We start from the raw sequence: 6,209 nt of genomic DNA, 5'->3' as shown, positions 1-6,209 counted from the left end.
CAATGGTCTTGTAGCTTTTTATAAATTAATCTCCATTGCAATATAACAGAAGCCAAAAAAATTTAGTTGAATAAGAGTAGTCTGATAAAAACATTAATATTATGAGCTCAAAAATATAGAATTAAAGGAATAAACAAGAGTATTGGAAAAATGACAAGGCCTGCAATTATTTCTGAAAGGCAGTATGAGGGAGAGTAGAAGCAGGCTGATGCATCAGGACCACCACTCCAAGTAAGAGGGAGCAATAGTGGCCAGTGACTTCAGCAAACTGATTTTTAAGGTGAAAAATCATATTGTGGCAGGCTCACAATAGGGGTCTTTCATTTTTTCTTTTTTTTTTTAACTTTTTTCCAAATGGGCATTTATTATTTGCACAGATACATAAAAATGATTCCCATTTTAAAAAACATACTAAAAATATACATTAACCACAAAAGTACTTACTTTGAAAGGAAAAGGAGCATGACTAATTTCAAAATAGCAATAAACACAAGAAACCAACTTATATAGATCATGACAAGAGTACATCTCACCTTTTTGACAAAAATAAGTTCTATTTTTACATTAGTGATTTATTATCAGTTTTTATATTAGATCCTCCAAACCTATGTACATTAACTATGAAATTTGTATTAATATGTATAACTCAAAGGCACTCAATTCAGAGGTTATAAAGTCCTGAGCTTAAGTATGAACAGGATTCCCAACTAAAATTTGAACATAAATAATTCTAAAGATCAGAGAATATGAAAATGTTTAAAACTGTATTATCTGGTATATAAATAATTCGTAATCTAATAATAAATGTATACAGAATGTCAAAGATAAGACCATGTAAGGAAAAGGAATATTCTCAGAATCAAACTGATTTTTTCCCTCATTCAAGTTCATCTGAAGGTCTACAGCTGCCTTTTGTTGTTGAAATCCCAGGAAAGCTTAGATGTGAATATCAGTAGGGCCATTAAATTAAAGCTGGCCTAAAATGTTTTCAAAGTGCTACTGTTTCCAACTGATGAGGATCCTCAGTTTTCTGGATTATCTGGGTGACGACTGTTTTCAGTTCTTTTTTCTGGTGATATATACAAGAAGTTACAGCAGATATATAAAGAGAAGATCAGAAGCCTGCTGTCCAAGTTCATCACCACTTGTTCTTGATCCTTTTCAAGTGTGAGTATTTGATAGTCAGTTGCTTTACTGCATATTAATTTTCCACTACTATCAAAAAAAGTCAAACGTAACCTAAATGCTATGCTCCTTCAAGGTTGTAAACTGACAGATCCACACCAAGGCTGATTCAGTGCATTGCATTTGAAAATGATGTACTGATTGGTGTAAGTTACAAGTAGGTCAAAGCCGAAGTTAAAACCCATTCACCACCAGCAGTATTCACCATCTTTGGCAAACTTTCTACCACATATCATGCTATTTCCCTCTAGTTCTTCTTTATTAATTTCTTGAGGCTCCTCTTCACTGTCTTGTTCTACCCAGAGCATAGCAAGCCACTGCTGCTTATATACAGAAGATAGCCAATCTGAAGGTACAAGAGAATCTTGTTTAATAATCCTTGCAGAAGCCATATCACTAATAATATACTGTAGCCTTAAATGTCTAAACACTGACACAAATGGTTTCCCTTGCTCAGTTTCAAGGAAGGCTGTCCCTTCAAAATCTTTTCTCCATTTAGAAAACCAGACATCTGTTTCTGTCAAAGGCTATTTTAAAGATCCATTCCAAGAAGGCACGAGTTGAAGGAACATCCACTTTTTAAGAGCTGTATATACATCCAACTCCAGTTGCATCACAAATAAATTAACTGAACCAATAAGCTGTTTCATAATGTTTATACTGAGTTCTTTAAAAAAAAATCTCAACATTCTGGTGAGTCATCAAATTGTTTAGAAGCCATTCAAGGCACTTTTTCTTTACAGAATCTAATCCATAGGTCCCTGCTGATGTGTAATAGCCACATACAGTTTTCACATTAATTGTTTCCTTCATTGTCTCACCACACTGCTGTATTAAACCATCCAACAGCAGCATACAAGCTGCTGCCAAAATAGCAATAACTTGACTGGGCTGTCTTAAGACATCATCTGGATGCAGCGATCCAAATGCAACCTGTAGTGCTTCTATATCAATATTCTGGTCAGGAATCTCCAGTTCAATAATATTCATGCTGAATTTTTTCCAAGAACCACTGAACATACTAGAAAAGTAGCCTGATTGACATAAACATATTTTGTGTAAGCTCCACTCTTCTCCTAAAGCACAAATCTTAATGTCATTGTTTTCACCATTCAAAAATTAATGTTTGATAAATATACTTGGATGTGTTCTTTAATTTTTTCCTTCGAGGGGTGTTGAGGAGCCAGTGCTGCTCATCACCTTCATCCTCATCCTCATCTGTCTTGGAGTCGGGGTGACAATAGCAGAAGGCCCCGCTCCTCCGCTTGCGCTTGCAGCTACCCGGGCAGTAACAGAAGCTGTGGCCAGGCACGTCGCCGCCAGTGTCTGGCCTCCGGGCAGAGCCCCCCATGCCGGACCTGGCTCCTGTTGAGCGGGTGCTCGCCCAGGGTGGTGCAGCACTTGGCTGCTCAGCGTGCCCATGGTATAGCGCTCCCTGTTCCTTCAGGGAGCATGCTTCAGGACACCCAGAGAAGAGGGTCTCCCGCCATGGCCTAGCTGCTCCCGGCCTCCTCCCAGCCCAGGTGCCTACACAGCCACCTTCTCACGCGCAGCACCAACCGTTGAAGCGAACACTACCGCCTCCATCCTCAGCCCTGCCCACCGTGTCCAGCCCCCTGTGTCCCAGGACTGCAGAACCTCTCATGTTTTCTTTTCTTTTCTTTTTTTCCCAAAGAATATAAGTTATACTAAGGCATAAACACTATAAAGTTTATTTAGGTTTTTCAGAGCAAAAAAGAAACACATTTCATAGAGGCTGCACAAGCCATAGAGGCTACACATGTCATGAATACATAAGTAATAGATGTTATGAAGGTTATAGAGGCTACTAAAGATCATAAAGTCTGTGTAGATCATAGATGTTAAGAGATATAAAGGGGACAAAAACCTTTGACAAAGCAGTCTTTATAACAAATTGTGCTTGGGAAAAATAGTTATTTATATGTATTTGAATGAGACAATAACCATATCTATCACTCTGCACAGAAAGTCAATTCAAAGTGGAAAAAGAAAAACCTTGAAATTAGACCAGAAACTATGCAACTCTCAGAAGAAAACTTGGGATGAACACATCAACCTATAGGCACATGTAAAACTTTCTCAGTAGAACCCCTAGCACTGAAGAATTAATGCCTAATATTAAAAAATGAGATAGCATTGATTTTAAAACCTCTGAACATCAAAAGAAGAAATTTAGAATGAGAAAATCATCACTAGGTACTTTTCTTAAAGAAGACTAATATTTAGAATATAAGAATAACAAATTATTTAACATAAAAAAACCAATTAATAAATGGTCAAATGACCAATACAGTCACATCCCAAAGGAAAAATATGATTAAGAAATACATGAAAAATGCTCAAAATCATTACTAATTATGGAATGCAAAGCAAAGCTACACTGAAATTTCATCTCATTCTTGTCAGAAGGGCCATCATCCAGAATGCAAACAAAAATAAATGCTGGAGAAGATGTGAAAAAATGAAGCACTTTTCACATTGTTGGTGGGATGGCAAAGTAGTACACCATTATTGAAATCAATGTGTGGATTTCTAAGACTAACTAGGAGTAGAACTGTAATATAGCCCAGGTGTACCACACCTCAGTGTATATTGTAAAGAATTATTCATCATAGTATGGGAATATCTGTGTACCCCAAAATTATAACAGCAGAGTTCACAGAAACCAAACTAGAACCAGCCAAGGTGTCTATCAGTGGATGAATGTAAATGAAAATGTGTAGAGATACAATAAAATTTTATTGTCCATAAAGAAAAATAAAATTATGTCATTTGTATGTAAACAAATGGAAATTGAGAGCATTATGTTATGTACAGTAAACCACACACAGACAGTCAAGGAACATTGTTTTTTCTCATATGTGGAAGCTAGAGTAAAAGGGAAAAGTAAGGTATGTATCTGTGTGAAACTCATGTAAATTGAAATGATTAGACAAGAGGAAAAGAAGAATGAAGGTGGGAGAAGTGAATGGTAAGGAAATAAATAGGGGAATAATATTAGCTAAATTATAGTGTTATATTGTGTGCATTTGTGAATATGTAGCAAATCCTACCATTATGCACAAATGTATGCACAAATAAAAAATTGAAAAAATTTCTTTAAAAATGTAGAAGACAAATGGACACAGAGTTTACAATACTGACTCTGGCTACTCCATTAATGCAAGGTTCTTGGTCATTGAAGATATGCAGGCAATAGATGATATTCTTTCCATGCTCGGCAGGTCATATGGGTTACACAGACAAAAATTATACATAGACTCTAATGGCTACAAGTGTCAAAGAATATATGCAGTTTATAGATTGTATGGTCATAGAATTTAATCAGGTCGTAGAAGCTACAGATAAATATACAAGGTCATACATGTATAGTGGACACAGAGTGCTATTCATGCTAGAGGCTACATAAGTCATACAGTTTATTCAGGATATAGATACTATGCCATACTAGATATGCATGTCACAGAGGCTACTAAGGTCATTTAGGATACTCAGAACACCAATACAGCACAGAAAACATCCAACACATGCATACAGTAGAGACTTTTTCAAGTCATAGACACTACATAGGTCATAGATGCCACTTGGGCCATAAAGCCTAGGAGGATCATAGTGTCTATAATGACATAGAGCCTGTGCAGATCATAGTGGATATTTTAGGGTACAGATGTTGCTAATGTCATACCAGGTAATCAGGCAATAGAATCCATTCAGGATCTAGAAAATAGGCAGGTCATAGGGGCTATTTGACTCCAAGAGATTATACAGGTCATAGAGTTTATTCAGACTAGAAAGTCTGCTCAAGACATATGTTTATGTAGGTCATAGAGGCTCTATAGATTACAGAGGCTATGAAAATGGTAGAGATTACATAGGTCACAGAGGCAACTCTGAGGTTATAGAAGCCATGCAGTTTTTAGTTATAATTCAGGTCATAGAGGTTATGCAGGTCTACAGAGCGCACAGATTATGTTTACTTGTAGACTTGGAGACTACTCAAAACTCATAGGTGCAGAGGTAATTAAGACCAACTGAGATCATACAGACTAATGAGTTCATTTAGACCTTTCAGGATAATACCCTGAGGCTATGCAGGTCATACAGACTGTAAATACCACAGAAGCTACAGAGGTCATTAGAGGTCTTATAATTCAAAGAGACTACACTGACTATAGCAGCTACTAAAGTTATTTAACTACTATTTTTATTGTTTTTATCTATTTAGTTTTACAAGACAGCAAAATGCATTTTGATTTATTTTACACAAATGGAGTACTTTTCATTTATATAGTTGTACATGATGTAGCAACACTTAGTATAAAGGAAACATAGGTTACTTAGGCTACACAGGCCCTAAAGGCTCTGAAAGTCAAAGACTATGCCAGACATAGACAGTTGAATGTAAGAGACTATGCATGTCTCAGATGTACACAATCATACAGGCTTTGCAAGACAAAATTTTACTCAGAACATACAGCCTACTGAGGCAGTAAAGTCTAAAGATGTGTCATAGAGGCACCATATGTCATAGAGTCTACACAGTTCATACAGTCTTTTGATATTACAGAATGTGTGCAGCATAGGTAGAGAGACTAGTCAATCCTTAAAAGCTCTGTAGACCTTAGATGTCACTTAGACTTTAGAAGTTCTGAAGCTGACAAATAGAGTGACTCAGGCTGTTAATAAAACAAGGTCATAGTGAATACTCTGGACATAAATCTACTGTTTTATTCTAGACTTTTCAGGCCATAAAGGATATATAATTGTTATAGACTCTGAAGGTCATTGAGGCTGTACATGTTGTAGAGTTTACACTATTCATAGGGACTGCTCAACTTATTGAGTTGACTTGGATCAATGAGATCAATTTATTGAGGTGACTCAGATCAATGAGATGCTCACATATTTGGGTACTCGAGTTATATATATTACCCAGGCTATATGGAATACTGAGACCATGGAGACTGTGTAGGTCATTAAGGCTACACAGGTTATAGAGGCTA

General features: G+C 36.5%; 1 pseudogene; it reads right to left on the bottom strand.

Annotated features, from left to right (window-relative positions):
* Window positions 1-1,017: 1,017 nt before the first annotated feature.
* On the bottom strand, window positions 1,018-2,607 carry LOC124966366 (germ cell-less protein-like 1; annotated as a pseudogene).
* Window positions 2,608-6,209: the final 3,602 nt, after the last annotated feature.

This window comes from Sciurus carolinensis, chromosome 16 (assembly GCF_902686445.1).
Source record: "Sciurus carolinensis chromosome 16, mSciCar1.2, whole genome shotgun sequence".
Classification (NCBI taxonomy): domain Eukaryota; kingdom Metazoa; phylum Chordata; class Mammalia; order Rodentia; family Sciuridae; genus Sciurus; species Sciurus carolinensis.
This window is presented reverse-complemented; position numbering and strand designations above follow the sequence as displayed.